The following is a 14,123-nucleotide window of genomic DNA, read 5'->3' on the forward strand; positions in this document are numbered from 1 at the left end:
GTAAGACGAGCAAGTCTCCAAAACAAAGCAGCGATTGATTATCTTTTGCTGACCCACAGGCATAGGTGCAAGGAATTTGAGAAAATGTGCTGCATAAATTTGTCGGACCATTCCAAATCCATTCATGAGAACATCAGACAATTGAAGGAGAGTGTCAACAAACTTAGAAAGATAACTAAGTCATAGATAGATAGTTTGTTCAATTTGTTTGACCTTTCACCATTGTGGAAGGAAATTTTAAAGATAGTTATATATATTTTAGTAAGGCTTATAATCCTTCTCATGATTTTGCCGTGTTTGTTTCTATGTATACGGCAAGCCATAGACAAAGTAGCCAAAGAAGTGTTTTTAGTTCAAACAGGAGGGGGAGATGTTAGAGTCCAGGGCATTCCTTTGGTTGCCCTGGAAGGTCAGAGACCTAGGCAAGGGGGTCTGGGACCCCAGCCCAGAGCTCAGAGAGACACTGGCTTTAATTTCAGTCCATGGGAAAAACGTCCTACACTGAGAGAAGGTTTACAAGCCACAAGAATATGAGAAATAGTAGTTTAGCTTATCACAAAATGAGAAAATAGTAGTTTTAAGTTCCTAGCATTGAAGTGAATGGGGACAAGATAGAGAATCTGGGGCGTTGTCTCCTTCTTCTTCTCCTTCACCTTCCCTCACTCCATTGCTGCATTAACGTAGCACAAAGTAGTTAGTGAGGATTGGGTCAAAGTAAAGATGACCTTTTTAGTAATAGTGATAGACATTGGTAAGAAATAATAAACAAGAAATACGTAGTAATTAGTATAAAAGATAAGGACAGCCCAGCTCGGGGGGAGACGTGAAGAATCCAAGCAGCTGTGAACATCTTGTCGGACTCCGAGAAAATTGTAAAATAAGAAACAATAAACAAAGTATGCAACCTTGAAAAATCTAAACATAAGAACTCCGTCTCTTCCTTCGGCTCGGCTCAGAGCTGTGCAAGAAAGCAAAGACCCTGAAACCACCTCAATGTTGAGGTAAGCCCCCGACAACACCAGAGAAGTCCGGTTAAAAATGTGCACTTCCTCAATCCCTCTTTCTGATAATCTTTATCAGTTCTTTCACTCTTGCTCCACTGACTTCATGCTGTATCTTTTCTACATCCACTCTGTCTCTTCTATCTCTCAGGGAATGGTTAAGCCTTGGAAGCTTCATATTGCCAGGAAAGGGTTAAATCTGCCCAGGCCTGCAGTGGTCATGTGATCTCTGCTGGGCAGCAGTCTCTCCCCCCCTGCACTTCAGATCAGCTGGGTTCCCCCCCTCACTCTTTTCCTCTCTGCCTGAGAATCACCGTAGGAGGGGGGGGAGAGGGGGAGCTCTGCCTACCCCTCAGTGTCAATCGGGGTGGCCTTGGCCCAACCGGGCCCATAGCTGTTATCACGGGCCCAGCAGAGATCTCTGCCTGCTCTGGGGCTCTGGGGCTCCGGGGAGGTTTTAATAGTAGCTGATTTAAAGCTGCAGCCTCTCCTCCCCCACCGGGAGCAGATGGAGTCTGGCTAGGCCTCAGGGCTGGCTCCCCCCAAGGGGGGGAGCAGCAGGCCCAGCCGGCCAACAGGACATTCCCGACTCAATGTTACCTGTTCAACTGGCCAGGAAGAAAAAGGCTGACTCAAACAAAAGTAAAGATTTATATGGGTACTTCCCAAAGTCACACTCAACTTTCTCAGTGGCCAGAGCAGATGCTAATATCCAAAACTAGCCTCTGATAGGCCTTTGTCCTTTCTAAAACAATTCTAAGGTTCTGACAGGGCAACACTCCACATTCCTCCCTAAACTAAAAAAACCAAACTGTGCCAACCCATGACAGCAGGCCATATCAAATTCCACATATCCTGGGAGAAATTCACATCAGGGGGGAAATTGACTTACAAAAGTATTTAATAGTTTTAAGTTCTAGTTTGCAGAAGCTCCAGAGGTTTGCCGTATTATCCAGACCCATATAATTGGACACACCTGATCATCTGTTCCAGCCTGGAGATTGGGTCGATGTTAAATGGTGGGACAGTCATCCACTTGGAAGCTAAGTGGAGAGGACCAATCCAAGTCCTGCTGACTACCCTTACCGCAGCCAAGGTCGCTGGCAAAGTAAAGTGAAGTCGCGGGGAGCAGCCGGAGTCAAACACCTTCTTCACAGAAGTAATGGTGAATGCTCATTTATTGAGGGTACACAGGGTTCTTTTATACATATATCATTCTTGTGCACAAGCTGTTCATGCAGCATTTTACTACTTGTTATTGGTTAACCTCTAGAGTTCACGCGCCCCAAGCAGCTATACTATTCGCTAGTGTTATCTGCATAAGCATTCCTTTGCAGTTATTTGTTTACAACTTTGTTGAGGGAAAAAACTCGTTCTCAGGCTCATCGTCCTTGACAGTGCTAAAACAACAGAACTTTCCCAGCACTGTAAGACTTCTCTATTTCCAGAAATGCTTCTACAATTCCCCCTTTTTCTTTTGCACAAGCTAAGCATTAGATATTGTCTTATGCAACATGTTCTTAATACAAGACATTACACAACTTAGTGCTAATAATCCTACTATTACAAGTAATAATGTAACAAACACTTGTTTAACAACAAATTTCAGCCATCCCGTAATCTCAAGGCTACTTAGCTAATCTCTAAATACATTATTACTTTCTTTTAAATCATGTAATTTGTTCTTCATTAATTGCAGTTTTTGTGAATTGATCCAGAATGGTCAGACAGGTTCATGCAACACATTTTTTCAAACTCTTCACACCCATGGTTATGCACTAAAAGCAAAAAAAAAAATCAGTCGCAGCAGGGCTTTGCAAAACAGCATGATTAACACTGGTAACGTCCACTGATAGCTCATCCAAAATTTGGTTAGTCACATTTAATTCTGATTTGGTCCAGTATGCCATCTGCTTTAATGTGGTCATTGCTCTAGCAGCTGTTGCTCCTAGTATAAACATGGATGTTAACACTGTCCTAGCTTAGGACCAGAATTTTGGATCTTTTATGTCCGTACAGTCCAGCTCATGTATGGCACGTTTTCTCTGAGTGACTTTTGCTAAAGTCATCAATGTGGTTATGTTAGGGTGAAACAGGGCAAGCTTCCCTAAATAGCATGGGCCCTCACGTGGGCTGGCTGGAACTCCATTCCAAGCACGGTCCCCACATATTAAAAATATTCCTGGCGGAAGGCATTGCGCTGGTTTGCCAGTCAAATTACATTTAGAATAAAGTTGTTGCTGTACAATGCTACTAGATAGTCAAACTGAATTTACAGTAGCCCATTTTTGGCTATGTATATTTAAACTCACCTCGGTGGGGGCTCAAAGGACACCCAACCTCCCTCACTTCTATTCGTAGAGCTAGCATTCATACATTCAAATAGGTCTAATTCTTCAGGTGGTGAAGTAAGTGTATCATTAAGTTGCTCTATAATTTTACACTGCCAGCCTCCATCAGCCCGGGTGGCTGTGAAACCTGATGTCCACACCATGGCGTTTGCCACAGTAAAATTCAGCATTGTCTCATTTTTCATATAACCTTTAAAATCGTGAGGGCTCCAAAGGGGTGTTCCTATCAAACAAGTTCTGAATGGGTCTTGGGGATTGGCCAGGCTAAAGCAAATAGAATCCTGTCCAGTCATTTTGGCAAATGTCACCCATACATTAGCTCTCTTAGAAAAATGTTGAGCTAATTGAGGAGATCCTGCAACACTTGTTGACACCATGAGAAGAAGGCATGCAACACGCGAGAACGTCTTACCATGTGGACCTGCCATATCCCTCTTTTTTTTCATAGAAAATGTTTATTTAAAGAATAAAATTACTTGACAAAGATACCACACTATTTTGCATGCTGGGCACCCCTTGGCTCACAGGACTCTGTTCAGCATGAAACTGCTTTGTTAGCAATGCACGAGCAAAAACCACTTCAGCCTGGCTCCCACCTGGCAGCTGCTGCAGCCACACAACTTAGTAAGATATCTCTGAGTTTTTACCAGCTCAAGTCTTTAGTAAATAAATTCCAAGTGGACACTAAACAAGTTATTTCACTAAGAGATGATGAAATGTTAAAATTAAAAGCAAGTCAGACTGCAGATGTAATTATACTACATTAGAAATTCCAGTTGGTGGGGATCCATTCACTATATAGAGAGAAATTAGTAATCAAGGTAATTACAAAGACAGAGCATTTGTTTCCTGCATGCTTTTCCAGGCTTGGAATCAACAGAGTTGACTACATGGAGAGTTGACTAGGGTGAACTCGGAATTCACTCTCTCAGGCAGGAGACTAGTTAAGGAGTGTTACTGATAACAAAGAAGAAAAGTTATACAACATAGATTATTATAAATTACTTTGTTCTCATCTGCTTTTAGCATTTGTCTCTTACAAGTCTTCATCCATTCCTGTAGAAACCTAACTCTTTTTCCATTCCCCTGTGGCAGCTCCCATCCCTAGTGATGGTTCAAGTGCCTGGGTCAGCCCTTGATGCGGGACAGGTGGATGTGCAGGTGGGCAGCAATTCTGGCTGCACACGCTGACACAGTATCGGAGCAAGTTAAACAGGGACAGGATCAGGGCAATCCAGAGGATAATATACTTATCAATAAAGCTGTTAAAACATTTGGTGAAGGAACAGCAAGGCTGGGCTTATGAATGCTGTGTCATATAAATACATTTCACTCTTGGTCATGTGGGCAACCACCAGCTGATTTGTGATCTTGGCACACACAAAGATAAAAGTCAGGGTGTAGAGGCAGGGGTGCCTCTCAAAGAGCTGCACAGCAGATTTCTTGTAGATCATTGCAGCTAAGGCAATTACAGAGCCAATATGAAGAAAAGGTGAGAGGACACTTGTTCCTGCTATAGTGGATCTATTTTTGCCAACTCCAGTTCATACAGGAGAATATGGTTCCTGACACAGTACAAGGAGCTGGGAGTATTTTCACCTGAATATTCAGCATTGGAATCAGAGATTGCTAAAAAGATGGTCCTCCAATCACTGCCAGTAAATGCATGATTATTATGAAGATTTGTACCTTAGTCGCATCAAATTATGCCAAAGTGCAGCGTTCCTGAGACGTACGTCTGCCAGTGCGCGCAGTAAAACATGAATGTCACAGCAAAACAACAAAAGAACATCCAGTCAGGGTTGGTGCTCAGCTGCACAGCAATACAAGTTTCCAAAACCACAAAGACTGTGGACAGTGAATCACAGCTATGATCAAAAAGCTCTCTTAACGGAGTGCTGCTATTTGTCCTTCTTGCTTGTTTTCCATCTATAGCATTCAGGGACTGGTAGGTGAAAAGGCCACAAGCACAAGCAATGAATGTCCAGGAAGGCGCCTGCCCTGTAGCTGTTGGGCATTAACATACTAATAGCAGAGTTGTAAATATATTTATTAACAGTCCGATGATGGTGATCAGATTGGGAGCAATCCAGGCTGGAGAATTGGTATCTGCAGTATGAATCCAATCCAACATTATTCGAGCACTTTCAGATTTCAAGCCGTGCTCCTTTACTGTATTTTTTGCCTGTTGCAAAATTTTCCATTCATGCTGCTCATACACAGGATTGCCACCTCTGAACACGACAGGACACGCTACAGGACATGCCATGTCTCCTGCAGGTTCCCACTGTCCTTCTAGTATAGCATCACATATAATTCCAGACAACTGAGTCACAAGTGAAGCGGGCGAAGGTGTCCGGTAAAGGGGGGGCAGGCGAAGGCGTTGCCTGGGGACTGCTTTCTGCAGTTTGTTCTAGCAATTGTTGCATTGGAGTTAGCTGGGAGTTGAAAGATGTTGGCTCATCTTGAAAATTAACAGTTGCCGTGGATAGTTCTTGAGTTCTTTCCAGCAGCAGCTCAGCTGCTGCCTGTGCCGTCTCATCTAGGCACTGCATCACCACCTGAATTTGCTCAGTCAGTTCTTTTAATCCAATCGTGGGTTCTGCCGGGGGTTCTGCTGGGGGAAGCACCTGTCCATCCTCGAAGCCCTCCTCTAATTCTTCCGGCAGCAGAACAGCGTCTGGGGAAGGTGGTAGACAGCAGGGGTCACCCGTTCCCCTCTCTTGGTCGACCAGTGTCTCTTCGGGCACAGCCAAAAAGGGGGGGGGGGGGGGGGGCACTAGGCGCATGCGTTGTGGGAGCGGCGGGGCTGGGAGCGGCTCCAGAGGCTTTTTGAAGCGTTTCGGCTACTGTACTACACTGGGTTGCCATTAAACCTTTGATCGGGGGGGGCGACTTGCTTCCGAGAAAAGCTCCGAGTCGGCTTGGTGGTGGCGGCAGCAGCGCGGCAGCAGTGCGCTGGAGCTCGGGCGATGGGGGCGGTCCACGGGCCGTAAGCGGCGAGCCGGGCATCGGCCAGCGACGGTGCCGGGGCGCCGGAGGTGGCGGGAGGGCACGGCAGGGGCCCCGCGGCGCTTCCCTGACTTTGCAGAGCCGGGGGGTTGTTAAGTGTCCATTTCCCCGCGCCCAGTTAACTAGCTTGTGCAGCACATTTTCTGCTACTGCTTCTCCTCTCTCACAGAGTATATTAATAAATAATTTAACTGCGGCAGCAAAGTCGCATTCCATGCTTGCCGTCTTCTGTGGGGAAGGGAAGGGAGTACTCAGTGTAATAGACTATGAACACGAAGAAAAGTTCCAATAGGAATTTATTACATTGCAGCAAGCAAAGCAAAGGCAAATACAGCGCTGGACGGCAGGGGGAGTCTCGCTCCACCAACTGCCGTGAATTGGCAGGTTTTTCAGTCTTGCTTTTATCTTGCTTCTTTCCTCCGATGATGTATGTGTGACGTGTTGCTGGGAGGGTCTCTTTCTGTCCTTCGGTGGTCGCAGAGATGAAGGCTGTAGTTGTCCTCTTCCTTATATGGTAACTAAGCTGGAATTCCTGAAACTTAAAGCTGATTAAGCAAGTAGAGAGAGAGAAAAGAAATTGGGCAAGGGTATGTTTGCTTATAAGCTTAGATAGTAACATAGTAACTTCCTGTTATCTTGAGTTATTTGATCTCCAGTGAACAAAAAATAGTTAATGTTTATCACAATGGTAGCAGAGGATGGTTAGAACACCTCACTGCTGGTGCCTCAGTGGAATCAGGGCGAGGACGGGGCGCCCTGCTCAGTTGGCAGCCTCGCTCTGTGTTCCCCTGCTGTGACCGACAGATGCAGGTTACGATCAATGGACAAAAGGAGGCAATAAAACAAAGAAAAGGGAAAAGTTTCCCTAAAACTGCGGTAGTTAGCCCCTAAGACTAAAGTGTACACGAAGACAAAGACTCAAGGACAAAGGATAGGTAAGTACTAGTTTGGACAGGGTGGTTAAGGGGGGGGATGAATGTGTGTGAATGAGAGGCAGCTGGTTATTCCAGACCTGCTAAGCAAGTGCAGAGTCTCCTATGCTGCGTTTCCATTCCTTCGTGAGAAAAACGGCCAGTAAAGAGACGAAGCGCGTGATAAGAAGAGTGAGAGAATCCCCCCAGGGAAACTGGGACTGAGTCTTAGAGAAGGGGTGGTACCCCTAGGAAGCAAAAAGTCTGCTGGATTGAGGGGTGAGTGCCCAAGAGCATCCAGGACTGAAACCTGCTGGGTTGAGGGATTAATATCCCAAGAACACCCAGGGTTCTTCCGGATTGAGGTTATGCTCAAGAACATCTAGGGTTGGACAACACAGCTGGATTGAGGGTATATCCAAGAGCACCGAGACTGGCCAGTAACACCTAAAATTGTAATAGGTGATTTGAAAGTAAAAGGTACCTTATTGTTGTCTTGTTGTGTGAGAGTGAGTCACACACAAAACCTGCCTCAGCTTCCCGGGCAGGTGGGACTGTGGCAGGAGGTGTAAGTGACCCGAAAACAGGCCATTGTTCCCCCGGGCAGGTGGGGGCTATGGCAGAAAGTGTGTGTGTGACCTGCAAATCAGCCCTTTTCCCTCTGGGCGTGTGGAGGGGGGCCGTGGTAAAAGTGTAAGTGACACGCAAATCAGCCCTTTTCCCTCCAGGCGTGTGGAGGAGGGGGCCGTGGTAAAAGTGTAAGTGACACCCAAGTCAGCCTCATAGGTGGACCGGCACCAGAGGCGACCAGATTCTGGGCCCTCCTCAGAGGCCCAGCTATACTGGAACCCAGAGACCAAACCCAAGGCGAGAGGGGCCACACAGAGCCGCGATTCTCTGGCAACAGGGATTGTCTTCATGTCCTAAAGGTGTGAAAGTGTGTAAAAGTGAAGGAGAAATGAAGTAAGAGTAGATGGATGAAAGCACATGTAATGTTGACTGTTAATTTTAAAATTCACTATATCTCCTAGGAGGGAGGTGTATTGTATTGAATAGTTGTGTGAGAAAGAGGGGATTTTTTGTGTGTGTGCATAGATAGAAGTAAGTGGTCTTTAGGTTGTAAGAGAAAGTGAAAAACAGAGGTGGGGGACGAATAGATAAAATCTTGAAAAATGGGACAGAAAAACAGTAAGTTGACTACAAGGAAGAAAAAAGAGTGTAAAAAATTACCAACGGAAATACCGCAAGATAGCCCTCTCGGCGTTATGTTAGCTAACTGGGATAAAAACCCTTGTACAAGAAGAAAGGAAAAGATAAAGATGATACAATTTTGCATGATAGAATGGGCAGAGAAGGAAATAAAATCTGACCACGTTTATTGGCCAAGATATGGCTCTTTTGAGAACTGGATTTGTCAGGCTCTAAATGTATTTGTAAATTCAAAGGAACCGTTTAATCCCGAAGAAAGAGAATATGCCGCATGTTGGACAGGAGATTTTAGGAGAATAAAAATCTTTAACATATCAGAAACCCCCGAGACGAAACAGGAAAAGAAAAAGGGAAAAGAAAAGGGAGGGGAAAAAGAAGAAAAGAAGGAAAAAGAGTGGGATCCTTTGCAGGCTTTGCCCCCTCCGTTCTCACTGGCGCTCCCACCGTTCGCGACTGAGCCCCCTGTCCCGGGTCCCGCTTCAGCCCAGCCTGCTCCGGTTCCCGTCCCGAGTGCCGGCTCGCAGCCCGCGGCAGCTGCACCGGTTCCCGCCTACACCCCAGCTCTAGCCCCGCCAGTGAATTTGTCAGCCCCGGCCGCCTGGTCCGCGGCTGCACTAAGGGCCATGCCGGGGGTCCCTCCTGATGCGTCATCTAAGACCACCGCCCCAACAGTGCCGGGGGTCCCGTTGGTCCCAGCCGTCCTATCTCCAATCGCTTCCCCCACTGCCCGATCCCCGGCTGCCCTGCCCGTGCCGGCTGCACTGGGCGCTGCCGCTGCTGCTTTGTCTCTGCCGGGAGCCACTGACTTAGCCACCATTAGCCCCATGCAGGCTGTCCGTGCTCCCCTCTGGTATCCCCCAGAACTGCCCCCTCCTCTGCCGGTCCCGGCAGCAAACCCCGCCTACGCTCCACCCTTGGAGGACCAAGCCTCGGCGCTATGCCCTCCACTCACCGCCCTTCCTGCCCTGAGCTCTGTTCCCTCGGTAACCACAGCTACTGCTCAGAGAAACGACTTCTCCTTAGAAATGCCTCATCGAAACATTAGAAGTTCACTTAAAAGACAGCCCTCTCTGGATTCTTTCTCAAAACACGGGAAAAAGACGACAGAGGATAAAACCCAAAAATGGGATAAAGAAATTAGTCTATTTCCACTAAGACAAGTCCCAATGGGAGGGGGTGGAACAGGGTTTGTAAATGACCCTTTGACTTCTTCTGAGGTCAGAAATTTTAAAAAAGAAATCAAAGGAATTTTAGAAGATCCCATAGGCACAGCTGAACAACTAGACCAATTTTTAGGTCCGAATATTTATACTTGGGAAGAGATGCAGTCTATAATGAAAATAATATTTTCTCAGGAGGAAAGGCAATTAATCAGAGCAGCTGGAATAAAAGTTTAGGAAAAAGAGGACCCACGGGGCCCCCCGGAGAAGACAAAATGCCAACTGTGCCTCCTGAGTGGGGTCAAAATAATGAGGAAGGGAGGAAACACATGAATGAATATCGTAATTTAATAATCAAAGGAATAAAAGAGGCGGCACCCAGAGGGCAAAATGCTAAAAAAGCTTTTGAGGCACAGCAAGAAAAAGAAGAATCTCCAACTGAATGGTTGGACAGACTTAGGAGAAATATGAAACAATATTCCGGAATAGACCCTGAAACTGACGTGGGAAAAGCTTTGTTAAGGATTAACTTTGTCACTAATGCCTGGCCAGATATTAGAAAAAAATTAGCAAAAAATGAGGATTGGCATAATAAATCATTAGATGACTTAATAAAGGAGGCTCAGAAAGTTTATGTCCGAAGAAATGAAGAGAAAGCTAAACTGAAAGCAAAACTTATGGCAGTCACCATGCGAGAAAACAATTTCCAAAAAAATCAAAAACATACAGGCACTACTTCAAGAGATAAAATTAATAGAGACAGGGGAAAGGAAAAAATAGAATCCCAATACAAAGCAAGTCTCAGCAGCATTCCAGGAATGTCTGCTTTTACTGTGGGGGTGAGGGACATTATAGGAGAAATTGTCCTAAGCAGGTAATAGATCTGAAAATCTTCAAAGAGATGAGCACAGAATAGGAATAGGGAGGTCAAAGGCTCTAATTTTTAGGGGACAAATACCATCTAGAGCCTGTGATAACTCTAAAAGTGGGTCCCCAAGGAGAAGAATTGGAATTTGTGGTAGATACAGGGGCAGAAAGAACCTGCCTGCTAAATGTACCAAAAGGTTATAGTGTGAGTAAAGATACTGCAAAAGTAACAGGGGCAAAAGGAGAAACTTTTACAGTTCCAGTCATTAAAGATGTCGTAATTGAGGGGGAAACTAAAATTTGGATGGGAGATGTTTTATTGGTCCCAAAGGCAGGTAGCAACTTACTAGGAAGAGACTTACAAGTGAACATAGGAATAGGGGTTATACCAGAAGATGGGAAAATGACAGCTAAAGTTTTAAAATTAGGCCAAGAGGATGAAGAAAAAATTAACAAGGAAGTTTGGGCTGGGGCAGGAAAGAGGGGAGGATTAAATATTGACCCTATAAGTGTTACAATAGAGAGAGAAGATTGTCCCATACGTGTACGTCAATACCCCATATCTTTAGAAGGACGGGAAGGTTTGAAGCCAGTAACAGAAGGACTAATAAAGGACGGGACACTAGAACCTTGCATGTCTCCCCATAATACCCCTATTCTCCCAGTAAAGAAGCCTGATGGGAGTTATAGACTAGTACAAGATTTAAGGGAGGTTAACAAAAGAACTCGGTCTCGTTACCCAGTAGTACCCAATCCCTATACACTTCTAAGTAAAGTTACACCCCAGCATCAGTAGTTTAGTGTAGTGGATCTTAAAGATGCTTTTTGGGCCTGTCCACTGGCCAAGGAGAGCCGAGATATCTTTGCCTTTGAATGGGAGGATCCAAAAACTGGAAGAAAGCAGCAATTAAGATGGACGAAATTACCCCAGGGGTTCACGGAGTCTCCAAACTTATTTGGGCAAGCTTTAGAAAAAATACTGCAAGCCTTCTCCACTCCTCCTAGAATACAAATTATCCAATATGTGGATGATCTTTTACTATCTGGGGAAGATGAAGTTGGAGAAGCTACAATAAAACTTTTAAATTTTCTTGGAGAAAAAGGATTAAGGGTATCAAAAGGGAAACTGCAATTTGTAGAACCAGAGGTAAAATATCTTGGACACTTGATAAGTAAGGGTAGTTGTGTGGGAGATTAGGGACAGGCGGTCGGAAGATATCGCGTTGTACGGGCAGACAGAACCCCTCCCTCAACTCTTAGTTGGTTAGTGTCCTTGATAAGGTAAGCAATACCTAACTTGTAACGTAAGCAGACGGATGTGATGTAGCAAACAGAGGTTTTATAACTCCATGTAACCAGTTAATAAACGCCATTAGCCGTCCACCACACTGGTGTCTGTGAGCTGGTGGTCCGAGCAGCCTGGGTGTGGCTGCCGTGTCGTTCCTGAACCAGGTCGCTACGCCTCAGCGGAGGTAACATAGTCGAAGGCTCAGTCCAGAGCGAATTGCAGGAATTTTATCCCTTCCACCTCCCTCTTCAAAGAGGGAAATCAGAAAACTACTCGGATTGTTGGGATATTGTGGATTATGGATTGAGGGGTACACACAGGCAGTAAAATTTTTGTATGAGAAATTGACAGAGGGAGATAATATAAAATGGACCAAGGAAGATGATGATAAATTAGAAAAATTAAAGACAAAACTGGCCTCAATACCAGCTTTAAGCTTACCTTCACTAGAAAAACCCTTTCATCTGTATGTGAATGTAGAAAAGGAGGTAGCTCATGGAGTTTTAGTCCAGGAGTGGGGAGGAGTAGAGAGACCAGTAGCTTATTTATCAAAGATGTTGAACCCAGTGAGCCACGGCTGGCCAGTATGTATTCAAGCTATAGCCACTACTGCAATCCTGGCAGAAGAAAGTCGTAAACTTACTTTTGGAGGTAAACTAATTGCGTGCACACCTCATGCGGTTCGAAATGTGTTAAATCAGAAAGCTGAAAAATGGTTAACAGACTCTAGAATGTTAAAATATGAAGCAATCTTGATAGACAGTGATGATCTGACATTAGAAGTAAACGGGAGTTTAAATCCAGCTCAATTCCTATATGGAGAACCAGCAGATAACCTAATACATAATTGTTTAGAAATTATCCAATACCAAACAAAAGTTCGGGGGGGATCTTGAAGAACAAGCCCTTTCAGAAGGGGAAATAATCTATGTGGATGGTTCCTCCAGATGTCTACAAGGAAAAAGAATGTCAGGGTATGCAGTAGTTGGTGGAAAAAACATGCAAACTATTGCAAAAAGAAAATTACCTTCAAACTAGTCAGCTCAAACTTGTGAATTATATGCTCTAAAAAAGGCACTGGAATATTTAGCACACAAGAAAGGAACTATATACACTGATTCGAGGTATGCTTTTGGAGTAGTACATACTTTTGGAAAAATTTGGGAAGAAAGAGGACTACTTAACTCAAGAGGAAAAGGATTAGTACATGAAGGACTCATTTTAGAGATTTTAGAGGCATTAAAACTACCTGAAGAAATAGCTATAGTACACATTAAGGGACACCAAAGAGGAGTGACCCCAGAAATAAGAGGAAATAATTTAGCAGATCAGGAAGCTAAGGATGCAGCAGAAAATGGAGCTGAAAGAGTCATGTTAATATGAACTCCAAATGAGGAAAAATTGGAAATCCCAAAGTTTAGTGAAGCAGAGAAAAAAGAATTAAACAAGATAGGAGGAGAACAGGCTGAATCAGGGAAATGGAAACTTCCTGATGGAAGACAATTACTTAATAAAATACTGGCTAGAAAAATATTAGAAGACATGCATCAGAAAACCCACTGGGGTACTCAGGCCTTGTGTGATAATTTTTTAAGGAACTATGGATGCATTGGGATTTTTGGAGTAGCAAAGCAAGTAACTGAAAAATGTATAACTTGCCAAAGGATAAACAAAAAGGTGATGAGAAAAACAACATTAGGAGGTCGTGAGTTAGCTCTTTGACCATTTCAAAGTATCCAAGCAGATTTTACTGAACGTCCTCAAGTACAAAGATGGAAGTATTTATTAGTAATAACAGACCATTTAACTCATTGGGTAGAAGCAGTTCCCACTACCAAGGCCTCAGCCAACATAGTAAGTAAAACCCTTTTAGAACAGATTATTTCCAGATATGGAATGGTTAATAGAATAGACTCAGACAGAGGAACGCATTTTACGTCACAAGTGTTACAACAGATAATTCAGTCTTTAGGGATAAAATGGGAGCTGCATACCCCATGGCATCCACAGAGTTCTGGTCGTGTAGAAAGGATGAACCAGACTTTAAAGAGAACTTTGACCAAATTAATAGTTGAAACCCAAATGTCATGGGTACAATGCCTACCTTTGGCCTTACTGAAGATCCAAACACAACCCCGGTCAGACCTGGGAGTGTCACCCTATGAAATGATGTTTGGGTTACCCTTTTTAACCACCCAACATGAAAATGCTACCTATGAGGTAGGGGAAATGAGTGTTAAAGGATACGTTAACACCATTGCGAAAACTCTTGAAAACTTACGGTTGAAAGGAATAATCCCTCAAACCACACCTTTAGACTTTAA

At 44.4% G+C, this 14,123-nt stretch overlaps 1 pseudogene; it reads right to left on the reverse strand.

Annotated features, from left to right (window-relative positions):
• Positions 1-2,290: 2,290 nt before the first annotated feature.
• LOC120764882 (choline/ethanolaminephosphotransferase 1-like) lies at positions 2,291-6,091 on the reverse strand (annotated as a pseudogene).
• Positions 6,092-14,123: the final 8,032 nt, after the last annotated feature.

This window comes from Hirundo rustica, chromosome W (assembly GCF_015227805.2).
Source record: "Hirundo rustica isolate bHirRus1 chromosome W, bHirRus1.pri.v3, whole genome shotgun sequence".
Taxonomy (NCBI): Eukaryota; Metazoa; Chordata; class Aves; order Passeriformes; family Hirundinidae; genus Hirundo; species Hirundo rustica.